This window comes from Aotus nancymaae, unplaced genomic scaffold, assembly GCF_030222135.1.
Source record: "Aotus nancymaae isolate 86718 unplaced genomic scaffold, 86718_ANA_hifiasm-v0.15.2.pri h1tg000064l_1, whole genome shotgun sequence".
NCBI classification, from domain to species: domain Eukaryota; kingdom Metazoa; phylum Chordata; class Mammalia; order Primates; family Aotidae; genus Aotus; species Aotus nancymaae.
Window position 1 is genome coordinate 32,169,261 of NW_026988479.1, and position 13,214 is coordinate 32,182,474.

At 38.8% G+C, this 13,214-nt stretch overlaps 1 protein-coding gene across 13 annotated transcripts in view; it reads right to left on the minus strand.

Moving 5' to 3' along the window:
• TIMD4 (T cell immunoglobulin and mucin domain containing 4) overlaps nt 1–13,214 on the minus strand; it is a 242,205-nt gene that overhangs the window by 67,798 nt on the left and 161,193 nt on the right. For 12 of the 13 annotated variants that reach the window (XM_064366596.1, XM_064366593.1, XM_064366589.1 and 9 more), the window contains one exon: nt 3,770–3,933. The gene's annotated coding sequence lies outside the window, so the exon portion shown is untranslated. Of the gene's footprint in view, nt 1–2,078; nt 2,197–3,769; nt 3,934–13,214 lie in introns of all 13 variants that reach the window. The other variant, XM_064366586.1, reaches the window with a different exon arrangement.

Genomic DNA, 13,214 nt, shown 5'->3' on the forward strand with positions numbered 1-13,214 from the left:
ACAACTTTAACCCACTCTTGTAAGAAGACACACACACATACACAGACAAAAGCCTGAAAGTTCATATTTTTTAAGTTATTTTAACAATGTGCCTCTTCTGGACAAAGGAAACTGGTGATTTGTGCCTCTTTTTTCTTTTATATATCTGTATCTTCTAATTTTGTATAACAATTTTTTTTGAGAGAGAAGGTCTCATTCTGTCACCTAGGATGGATACAATGGCATGAATCCAGCTCAGTGCAACCTCCACCTCCCAGGCTCAAGTGATTCTCCCACCTCAGCCTCCCTAGTAGCTGGGATTACAGATGCACACCACCATTCCAGGCTAATTTTTTGCATTTTCGGTAGAGATGCGGTTTTGCCATGTTGGTCAGGCTGGTCTCAAACTCCTGAGCTCAGGTAATTCACCTGCCTCGGCCTCCCAAAGTGCTGGGATTACAGGTGTGAGCCACCGTGCCCGGCCCTATCTCTTGAGTGTGTAGGTAGTTACACAATTGTATGTATTTGCCAATCTGAGGTACACCTAAAATGAGTGAGTTTTATTATGTGTAAATCATACCCTAATATAGCTGTTTTTACAAAGCATGCAACAGAACTTAAGAAAAAAACAGTCAAAGTATGTGGAAATATAAGATGAAAAGCTTTATAGAAATACAAAGAATTTTTCTTTAGTGCTTATCTTTTAAAACAAAACAAAGTACAAAGAAACAACCTTAGAATATATTCAGCTAATGACAAATTTCCTTTGATAAAAGGAGAAGTGGGTGTAAGCAAGGAGACAAAGGGATAATTGTTACCTGTTCCATTGATTTATTTTAGCTATGTTAAATTTTATAGAACACTTCAGAGGGAAACATATATTCTGTAGGTTGTTTTAATACTGTTCTCTGCCAAATACTTAGAAAATAGAGGGAGAAAAAAACTTCCTCATCTCCAGCACAAAACTCTGCCAATGGAAATCTTGCAAAACAGCCATCCGATGTTAAATATCTGAAAAATCTCCAAGTTCACATTTATGCTTCCAAGGACACTTTGTAAAAACTGAATCTAAGATGATTTTTCTCTGTTTTTTTATATTATTATTATTATTTACTTATTTATTTTTAGAGGCAGAGTCTTGCTCTGTTGCCCAGTCTGGAGTGTAGTGATATGATCATTGCTCACTGCAGCCTCAAACTCCTGGGCTTAAATGATCCTCCCCACCAGCACCTGAGTAGCTAGAACCACAGACAGGCACCACCACTCCCAGCAATTTTTTTTTTTTTTTTTTTTTTTTTTTTTTTGGTAGAGACAAGGGGATCTCACTACGTTGCCCAGGCTGATCTCTAACTCCTAGGCTCAAGCAATCCTCTGGCCTTGGCCTCCCAAAGTGTTGGGATTACAGGTGTGAGCCACCACACCTGACCTAAGGGTTGTTAATTAATTGCATGATAATGTACGCTAATAAGTGGTAGTTACAGTCACAAGGTTGTTTAAAAAATAATGAGTGGTAGAGTCAGACTCTATTGTCTGATGGAGCCTGAATGCCTGGTCATCACCCTGACATGCAAACAAGTAGACAGTAAAAGTCAATGAGGGGATGGTAGCTACGGAGGAGGAAGTCCTCTGGAAATAAGAAGTGGTAAACATGATGGGCACACAGGGAGGAGGAACCCGACGGAGAAATGGCAAGGAGCTGAAGTCAGGTCTTCCTTTCATAGCTGTGGCCCGGCTGGCCTCTGGTGCCCCTTTCCATGGACATGGGGGAGGGGTGACCACATGACACAATTGGGACTGTGTTCAGGGTGACTGTTTGTCTCAGTCACGGATAAGGCATTTGTGTGCTGACTGAATCTCTGCGCTGAGGAGTAACTAGCAACCCTGATTGTTAAACTACTCTGTATTCAGCAGACCATTGACTAAACTGAAAAACAAAATAATAAAAGGCCGGGCATCGTGGCTCATGCCTATAATCCCAGCACTTTGGGAGGTTGGAGTGGATGGATCACCTGAAGTCAGGAGTTTGAGACCAGCCTGGCCAACACAGTGAAACCCGTCTCTATGAAAATACAAAATTAGCCGGGCTTGGTGACACATGCCTTTAATCCCAGCTACTTGGGAGGCTGAGACATGAGAATTGCTTGAACCTGGGAGGTCGAGGTTTCAGTGAGCCAAGATTGTGCTACTGCACTCCAGCCTGGGTGACAAAGTGAGACACTGTCTCAAAAAAGACAAAAAAAAAAAAGACCATCAAAAAGGAATGCCATTAATTTTTATATGTTGATTTTGCATCCTGAAACTTTACTGATTCATTTATCAATTCTAGGAGTTTTTTGGTTGAGGCTTTAATTTCTCTCTATATAAGATCATGTCATCTGCAAAAAAAAAAAAAAAGTCTTTTTCTTTTCCAATCTGGATGCCTGGATGCCTTTTATTTCTTTCTCTGGTTTGATTGCTCTGGCTGGGACTTCTAGTGCTGTGTTCAATAAGAGTGGTAAAAGTGGGCATCCTCACCTGGGCAACAGAGCAAGACTTTGTCTCAAAAAAGAAAAAAAAAAGGCAGCCTTGTCTAATTCCACTTTTTAGAGAAAAGACTTTCAGCTTTTCCCCATTCACTATGATGTTAGTACGATGAGTTTGCCTTATAAGGCCTTAATTATGTTGAGGAATGTTTCTTCTATGTTCCTAGTTTGAGAGTTTACATCATGTAAGGATTTGAATTTTAGCAAATGCTTTATCTTCATATGTTGAGATGATGATATGGTTTTAGTCCTTCATTCTGTTGATGTGATGTAGTACATTTAGTCATTTGCATATGTTGAACCATCTTTACATCTCTGGGATAAATCTCATTTGATCATGGCATATTATCTATTTGATGTGCTGTCGGCTTCAGTTTGCTGGTATTTTATTCAGAACTTTTGCATCTATGTTCATCAGAGATGTTGGCATGTCGGGTTTTTTTTGCGTGTGTCCTTGTCAGGTTTTGGTTTGAAGCTGGTATCACTCTGATACCAAAACCAAACAAAGACAGTATGGTAAATAATATCACCAATATCCTTCATGCATATAAATACTAAAATCCTTAATAAAATATTAGGACATAGAATTTGGAGTTATATAAAAGAAATTATACAACATGACCCAGTGGTGTTTATTCCTGGCCTGTAAATATGATCCAACATTCAAAAATCAGTCAGTGTAATCTACTATAGTAATAGACTGAGGAGGAAAAATCACGGGATTATATCAATGAAAGCAGAAAAATATTTGATAATATTTCGAACTCAATAAGTAAAATTCTCATAAAAATAAAAATAGAAGAGAACTTCCTCAAGAAAATAAAGAGCACACACATAAGAGCCTATAGCTAGCATCACACTAAATGTGGAAACTGAATATTTTCCCCTTAAGATTGGTAAGGAGATCAGGATGTCTTTCTCCGCTCACCATCTTTATTCATGACGACACAAGCTGCAAGTTCTATTCAGGTCAACAAGACAAGAAAGAGAAATGAAAGACATACAAATCAGAAGGAGAAAACAAAACTATCCCTGTTTATATATAATATGATGGTCTATGTAGAAAACCTTAAGAAATCTTAAAAAAAAAAACCCTCCTAGAATAAGTGAATTCAGTAAATACGCTAGATATAAGATAAATATGAAAAATTGTATTTCTATATAAATGCAATGAATATATAGACACTGAAATTAAAAATACAATACCATTTTAAATTGTTCAAAAAAAAAAGAAATAAGTGTAAGTAACAAAAATGTGCGGGACTTACATGCTGAAAACTACAAAATGCTGAGGAAAGTAACTTTAAAGAAGATCTAGGCTGAGCATGGTGGCTCACGCATGCAATCTCAGCACTTTGAGAGGCAATAGTGGGAGTATTGCTTGAGGCCAGAAGTTCAAGGCCAGCCTGGACAACATAGCAGGACTCTGCTCCTAAAAAAAAGAAAGAAGAAGAAGAAGAATAGCTAAACAAGTTGAGCTATACTGTGTTCATGGATTGCAAGATTTAATATAGTAAATTTATCAATTATCCACAAATTGTATACACATTTAATACAATTCCTATCAAAATCTCAGCAAAATTTTTATTAATATAGACAAAATTATTCTAAAATGTATATGCAAAGGAACTAGAATAGCTGAAATAATTGTAAAAAATAAAAAAGTAGAACAATTTAGGAGGAATCATTCTATCCAATTTCAATATTAACATGGCTATAGTTAGCAAGATTGTGTAGTATTGGCTGAGGGACAGAGTCGTCAATCAATGGAAGTGAAAAGCGAACCCAGAAATAGACTCGCACAAATACACACAACAAATTGTTTTTACTGATACAAAATATTCGTGTGTATTTATGGGGTACATATGATATTTTGCTATGTGTAGTAATCAAGTCAGGACATTTGCTATAAATTTGTACAAGTTGCAAGCATAATTAAATGAAGGTAGCCTTTTCAACCAATGATGATGGAGCGATTGAATATATATTCACAAGCAAAAAATAAACCTCAACCTAACCTCAGACCTCATATAATAATTAAACCTCAAATGTATCATAGATGTAAGTTTATATATAATGTAAAACTATAACACATTTGGGGAAAAACGTAGTAGAAAAATCTTCTGGATCTAGAACTCAGCAAGGAGTTTTTAGACACGAAAAGCATGATCTGTAAAAGGAAAAAATTGAGGTACATCAAAGTTAAAACTTTTCTCTGCAAGAGACTATTAAAATGATAGGACGGGTATGGTGGCTCACACCTGTAATCCCAGCACTTTGAGGAGCTGAGGTGGGCAGATCACCTGAGTTCAGGAGTTCAAGATCAGCCTGGCCAACATGGTGAAACCTCATCTCTACTAAAAATACAAAAAAATTGGCCGGTCATGGTGGCTCACACCTGTAATCCCAGCTACTCAGGAGGGAGGCATGAGACTTTCTTGAACCCAGGAGGTGGAGCTTGCAGTGAGCCAAGATCCCACCACTGCACTGAACCCTGGGTGACACAGCAAGTCTCTGTGAAAGAAAGAAAGAAGGAAGGAAGGAAGGAAGGAAGGAAGGAAGGAAGGAGGGGGGGATGGGAGGGGAGGGGAGGGAGGGAGGGAGGAAGGAGAAAAAGAAAGAAAGAAAGGCTACAAACTGGAAGAAAATATTTGTAAACCACATATCCAGCAAAGAACTAAACGTACAGAATACATAAAAGAACACATGTAGAATACATAAAGAACTCAAAACTCAACTGTTAAAATAAATCTAGTTAGAAAAGACATAAATGGAAATTTCACTGCAAAGGATGTACAGGTGGCAAATGAGCACATGGAAAAATACTTAAAAATACCATTGTTAGCCATTAGAAAAATGCAAGTCAAGGCTGGGAGCAGTGGCTCACACCTATAATTCCAGCACCTTGGGGAGGCCGAGGTGGGCAGATTGCTTGAGCCCAGGAGTTCGAGACCAGCCTCGGCAACATAGCAAAATCTCATCTCTACAAAAAGTACAAAAAAAATTAATCGGGTATGGTGACATGCGCCTGTAGTCCCAGCTACTTGGGAGGCCAAGACGGGAGGACGGCTTGAGCCCTGAAGGTGGAGGTTGCAGTGAGCTGAGATTGTGTCACTGTACTCCAGCCTGGATAGCATAGTGAGAACCTGTATCTACAAAAATTAAATTAAATTAAAATAAATATACAAAAAATTGCAAGTTAAAACTGCAATTAAGTAACACAACAGATCCATCAGAGATTGGCAAAATTTAAAAATAGTAACAATATCAAATGCTGACAAGTGTCCAGAAACACCATATCACCCATATTTGCTAATGGGAATGTAAATGGTGGAACCATTCTGGAAAATTGTTTGGTAGTTTCTTAAAAATCTAATGCACAAGTAGATCCAAAATCAATCATTAAGTAACAAAACAAGTTACAGAACAATATGCATAATTTGATCTTCTTTTAAGATTTTATTTCAATAGTGTTGGGGTAACTGGTGGTGTTTGGTCACGTGGAAAAGTTCTTCTGTGGTGATTTCTGAGATTTTGGTGCACTCATCACCTGAACATTATACACTGTACCCAGTGTATAGTGTTTTATTTCTCATCCTCCTCCCACTCCTCCCGTCCAAGTCCCCAGAGTCCATTATATCATTCTTATGCCTTTGCATCTTCATAGCTTAGCTCCCACTTATAGGTGAGAACATATGATGTTTGGTTTTCCATTCCTGAGTTACTTTGCTTAGAATAATAATTGCTGTGAATACCATTATTTTATTCCTTTTTATGGCTGAGTAGTATTCCATATGGTATATTCCAGTGTGATATATATCCCATAAAGAAAATATATACCACATTTTCTTTATCTAACTTGTTGATTGATGAGCATTTAGGCTGGTTCCATATTTTTGCAATTGTGAATAGTGCTGCTATAAACACGCGTCATTTTCCTCTGGGTAGATACCCAGTAGTGGGATTGCTGGATGAAATGGTAGTTCTACTTTTAGTTCTTTACGGAATCTCCACACTGTTTTCCATAGTGGTTACACTAGTTTACATTCCACCAGCAGTGCAGGCGTGTGCCCTTTTCATCACATCCATATCACCATCTGTTATTTTTTATTTTTTAATTATGATCATTTTTGCAGAAGTAAGGTTGATCTTTTTTTTATTTTTATTTTTTGCTTTTTCTATAAGATGGAGCCTTACTCTGTTGCCAGGCTGGAATGCAGTGGCATGATCTTGGCTCACTGCAATCTCCGCCTCCTGGGTTCAAGTGATTTTCCTGTCTCAGCCTCATAAGTAGCTGAGACTACAGGCATGTGCCACCACACCCAGCTAATTTTTGTATTTTTAGTAGAGACAGGGTTTCACCATGTTGGCCAGGATGGTCTCGATCTCTTAACCTTGTGATCTGCCTGTGTCAGCCTCCCAAGGTTCTGGGATTACAGGCATGATGATCTTATTTTTAAAAGCACAACACAAAACAAAAGGTATATGGGTATTTGTATTTGTATTTGCTTAGAAAAAATTGTGGAAGCAACCATGAATAGCAGTAATCTCTTCACTATGGAAAAAGAAAGGAGATTGAGGAAAACACATTTTCCAGATGTGATCAGATGTAGTCTCTATAGCAGCACTATACAATAAAACATTTTGTGATGCAGAATTAGAAAAAACTATTTCAAACTTCATATAGAACCAAAAAGGGGTCCATATAGTCAAAACAATTCTAAGCAAAAAGAACGAAGCTGGAGGTATAACCCAACCAAATTTCAAACTATACTGTAAAGCTACAATAATCAAAACAGCATTGTACTCATACAAAAACAGACACATAGACCAATGGTACAGAGTAAAGAACTCAGAAATAAGATCACACATCTACAACCATCTGATCTTCAACAAACCTGACAAAAACAAGCAATAAGGAAATAATTCCCTATCTGTGGTATATATTTTCTTTATAGATATATAACACACTGGAATATATCACATGGAATACTACTCAGCCATAAAAAGGAACAAAATAATGGCATTCACAGCAACCATTATTCTAAGTGAAGTGACTCAGGATGGTGCCGGGAGAACTGGCTATTTATTAGCAGATAACTGAAACTGGGACTCTTTCCTCACACATCCTATAAAAATTAACTCAAGATGATTAAAGACTTAAATGTAAAACCCAAAACTGTAAAAACCCTAAAAGAAAGTCTAGGCAATACCACTCAGGACATAGGCACAGGCAAAGATTTCATGATAGAATTGCTAAAAGCAATTGCAACAAAAGAAAAAATTGACAAATGGGATCTAATTAAACTAAAGAGCTTCTGCACAGCAAAAGAAACGATCATCAAAGTGAATAGGCAACCTACAGAGTAGGAGAAAATCTTTGCAATTTTTTTTTTTTTTTTTTAAATGGAGTCTCACTCTGTCACCCAGGCTGGAGTGCAATGGCACGATCTCAGCTTACTGCAACCTCCATCTCTCAGGTTCAAGCGATTCTCCTGCCTCAGCCTCTTGAGTAGCTGGGATTATAGGCACCTGCCATCATGCCCAGCTAATTTTTGTATTTTTGTAGAGACAAGGTTTCACCATGTTGGCCAGGATGATCTCAAACTTCTGAACTCAAGTGATCCACCCACCTCAGCCTCCCAAAGTGCTGGGATTACAGGCATGAGCCACCGTATGCAGCTGAAAATCTCTGCAATTTATCCATCTGACAGAGGTCTAATACCCAGAATCTATAAGGAACTCAAACGAATTTACAAGAAAAAAACCAAACAACCCCACTAAAAAGTAGACAAAGGATATGAACAGACACTTCTCAAAAGAAGACATTCGTGCAGCCAACAAACATATGAAAAAAAAGCTCAACATCACTGATCATTAGAGAAATGCAAATCAAAACCATAATGAGATACCATCTCATGCCAGTCAGAATGGTCATTATTAAAAAGTCAAGAAACAACAGATGCTGGTGAGGTTGCGGAGAAGTAGGAATACTCTTACACTGTTGGTGGGAATGTAAATTAGTTAAACCATTGTGGAAGATGGTTTGAAAGAATGATCAGGCAAAATAAAAATTAAGAACACCTGTTTACAGAAAAAAACCATTTTGTGATGATGGAAAGGTTCAACACTGTGCTGTTCAACAGGGCAGCTCCTAGCCATCTATGGTTATTAAGCATTTGAAAAGCAGCTAGTGCAACTGAGAACTGAATTTTTAATTTACTTCCATTTTAATTAGTTTTAATTTTAAAATAGCCATATATGGCTGGTGGCTGGCTTAGTGAACAGCACAGTTCTAGAATCAAAATGAATGTATCCACAGCCTATTTCCACCACTTTCAAATTATTTAAACATGAGTATATTTCTGACTGCCTCAATTTCTTCACCTATGGAATCTGAATGATAGGAATTTTTTATAATAAGGTTGTTGTGTAATCTCCTCAGAACTATACTTATATATTGATATAATTATTTCACTTTTTATTTAACACTTTGTGTACTTTCTAAATTTTGTACCATAAATGTGTATTTCCTTTGTAATTTTTATAAAATAAATTTTTGAAAGCTATAACTTCACTGGTTTTATACAGTCTTTCTTCCATGAATAGAAAAAAATTCAATTTGAGCCCCACTTTTCCTCTACCTAGTTACAAGTAAGACTGACACTATTAAATGGGCAATGGTATAAAGTCAGAAATGGCTGACCTGTGGGTTCCTAAGAAGCCTGAGACTTCTCTGGCTTAAGCTCACATTTTTGCAGTGAGGCACTAATGGATACCTGCCTGGGCCTCTAAAGGTCCTTAATTCCTTGAGCTATTTTCCTTCCCCTCTCACAGACCTGAGTTGTTCTACGCTTTAGAACTATCACGACCTGCTGTCCTCATGGAGCTTAGCATCTAGAGGGTGATAAAGAGAAAACAAGTAATCAATTAAATTTTGTAACAGATGCTATGAATAAAAGAAACAAAGCTGCAGATTATAAAAAGGTTGGCAGAAATATTGATCAGAGAAGGTCTTTCTGAGAAAATAACTATGATGGTTAATTTTGTGTATCAGCTTGACTTGGTCACAGGATGCCTACATAGCTAAACATTATTTCTAGGTCTATCTGTAAGGATCTTTCTGGACAAGATTAGCATTTGGATTGCTGGACTGAGTAAGCAGATGGCCCTCCCCAGTATGAGTGGGCACTCTCCGGTCTCTGAGGACCTGAACATAACAAAAAGGGCAGAGGAAGGTTAAATTAACTCTACCTGACTACCTGAACTGGAACATCAATCTTCTCCGTCCTCAGTGAATCTGGTTTGCAGGCCCTTAGACCCAGACTATAATCTACACCATCAGCCCTCTGTCTCTCAGGCCTTTGAACTACACTACCAGTTTTTCTATGTCTTCAGCTTGTAGACAGCATACCAAAGGACTCCTCAGCCTCCATAACTGTATGAGCCAATAACATATAATAAATCCCTTTCTTTGTAGGTAGAGAGAGACAGATGCCATGAAGTGAGTCAAAGGCATGGCCTTGCAGATAGAGGAATCAGAATGTGCAAAGACACTAAGTTCAGAAATAACTTGGAATTTACTAGATATATAAAGAAAGCCAGTATGACCCAAGAGCAGTGAGTGAGAAAAAGATGGTGTGGGCCATATTTGAATAACTACCAGAAAAGAGCCATATGAAACAGGCCAAAGGAAGAACTGGGGTTTATTCTAAGAACCATGTCTAGATGGATTATGTAATATAATTCACAGTTTAAGGATTTGCTTTTTGAGAAATGGAAGAATAATGGCTGTATAGTCCATCAAGCCCTCCTCTTGTTGGCTGTTGTTAAAAATGGCATCAGTGAGATTGGGCATGGTAGCTCACACCTATAATTCCAACAATCTGGCAGGCTAGAAGTTTGAGACCAGCCTGGGCAACATGCAAGACTTAGTCTCTACAAAAAAAAATTTATAAAATAAATTTTTTAAATGGCTTAAGAGCTCTTTTCACTTAAGGGGTCATTCCAGTTACCTATTGCTACATGCAAAACACATCAAAACTTAGTAGCTTAAGACCACAGTATATTATTATCTCTCATGGTTCTGGAGTGTTCTCATTTGGGGTCACTTATGCAGTTGCCATCAGATGGTGGCTGGGGCTGCAATCATCTGAAGGCTTGACTGGGCTGGACATCCAAGAAGGCTCCCTCCCATGGCTGGTGGTTGATGCTGGCTTTTGGCAGAAAACTCAGCTGGGCTGTCAACTAGTATATCTACCCAGTCTCTTCATCTGGCTTGGGCTGCTTTCATTATGACAGCTGAGTTCCTAATAAGAGCATCAAAATGGAACATCTTAAAAACAAGTATTCCAAGTGGTCCAAGTGAAAGCTGCAAGTCTTCTTTTTTTTTTTTTTTTGACAGAGTTTCATTCTTGTTGCCCAGGCTAGAGTGCAGTGGCACAGATCTTGGCTCACTGCAACCTCCACCTCCTGGATTCAAGTGATTATCCTGCTTCAGTCTCCCAAGTAGCTGGGATTACAAGTGCATGCCACTTGTATTTTTAGCAGAGTCAGGATTTCACCATGTTGGTCAGGGTGGTCTTGAACTCCTCACCTCAGGTTATCTTCCTGCCTTGGCCACCCAAAGTGCTGGGATTACAGGCATGAGCCACTGCACCTGGCCTGAAAGCTGCAGGCTTCTTATGATCTAACTTGAAAACATCTTATGATCTAAATTCATAACATCACCTCTGCCACATTCTGTAGGTCAAAGATCACAAAGGCTAACCCAGATTCAAGGTGAGAAATTATACTTCACCTGTCAATGACAGGACACTGTATTAGCTATCTACTACTGGAAACACACATACACATACACACACACACACACACACACACACACACACACACACATCCCTATCCTGACTTTAAACCACATATATTTATTATCTCATAGTTTCCATGGGTCAAGAATCTGGGTCTCTTATGAGCAAGCAACCAAGGTATCTGCCAGGGCTGGGGTTTTATCTGGAGGCCCAACTGAGAAAGGATACATTGTTCATTTGAATGGCTATTGGCAGATTTTAGTTCCTTGTGAGCTGTTGGACTGAGAGCCTCATCTTCCTGCTAGCTGTCAAACAAAAGCTTCCCTAACTTCCTTGCCATGGAGGTGTCTCCATTTGATGATGCCTTACTTCATTAAGGTCAGAAAGGAAGAGAGCCATCAGAGAAACTGGTAGCAAAACAAAAGTTGCAGTCTCATTTGCTTCATTCTGCTGGTTAGCTGCAATTCACTAGGCTGGTCCACACTCATGAGTAGGGGATTTCACAAAGATATAAATATCAGGAGTGTGAATCTTTAAGAACTCTTTGAAAGTCTGCCCACCACAAGTACAAAAGAATGCAGGCCTGACTTTAATCTACCACAGGAGTTTGCTGCTAAAGACTAAAAGGAGACTGACAAATATTTATACATTCAACAATATTTACTGAGTGCCAGCTACGTGCCATCAAGGCATCAGAGCAGGACTAAGAAATATGGGGATGAATAAAACATCACAACTGCCCCCAAGGAGGTCACAGGCCAAAAGGAGAGAAAGACCTTTAAGGAAATTGCAGCGTAATAAATGCAAGAACAAAAACACATGCAATGGGGCTGGGCACGGAGGCTCACACCTGTAATCTCAGCACTGTGGGAGACCAAGGCAGGATCACCTGAGCCTGGGAGTTCAAGACCGGCCTGGGCAACATAGCAAGACACGGTCTCCATAAAAATAAAAATAAAAAACACATGCAATGTATAGAATGGCAAAGAGGATGATATACAGAAGTCTATCAGGAAAAGATGAAGCCTAACCAGGGTATTGATAGGTGAATGTGAGTTTACAAGTTAAACAAAGTTACGCTAAGCAGTAGAACTAACATTACAATACAGCAAAATGAGAAACAGGATTGTGTGTTTATAGAATGAAACTTTTGGCCTGTCTGGAGAATAAAGTGAAAGAAACAGGAAGAACCAAGAGTGGACAGTGACCCAAGAAAAGGTGTAGTACTAGGGGCCACATTAAGGTGCATCAATTCTGTAGTTCATGAGGTAAAAGACAAAGTCCTCAGCAGGAGAGAAATATGACACATACGTACTTGAAGCTCATCTCTGCAGGGGTTCCATGGAGAATTAGCTGAAGGGAAGCAAAGGAAGAGGGAGAGTAGACCGTGGGGGCCACTGCAGTAATCTAGTCCAAGTTAACCAGATTAGAACTAAAAGTGCAGCTGTGGGGAATGAAATGGTAATTATGGATTAAAGGCAGTCATGGGATATAATCAATAGGCTGCAGAAGAGCTTTGGGAAAGAATGAAGCAAGATGGAAGAATCCAGGCTACAGCTGGTTTTGGGACTCAAAGCTCTTTGTGGAAGAAGGACTAAAAGAGGCTAAGCTCAGGTCTCAGTACAGAAGCCTGCAGCTGACTGTGAAATACCCAGGTGGAAATGTAAAGCTGGCAGTTTACAACTGAACCTGAAACTCAGGAGAGACATCTGACTGCAACAGATATTTAGGAATCTCCGGTGAGTAGGGAGAAGATGCCCAGAAAGAAGCAGGCAGTAGATTGAGTCCTGAGGGACATAAACATGAAAGGACATAGAAAAAGAGGATCCAGCCACTGCTGCTAAGAACAAATGTAGAGGATGTGTTAGTCTGTTTTGTGTTGCTACAAAGGAATACTTGAGACTGG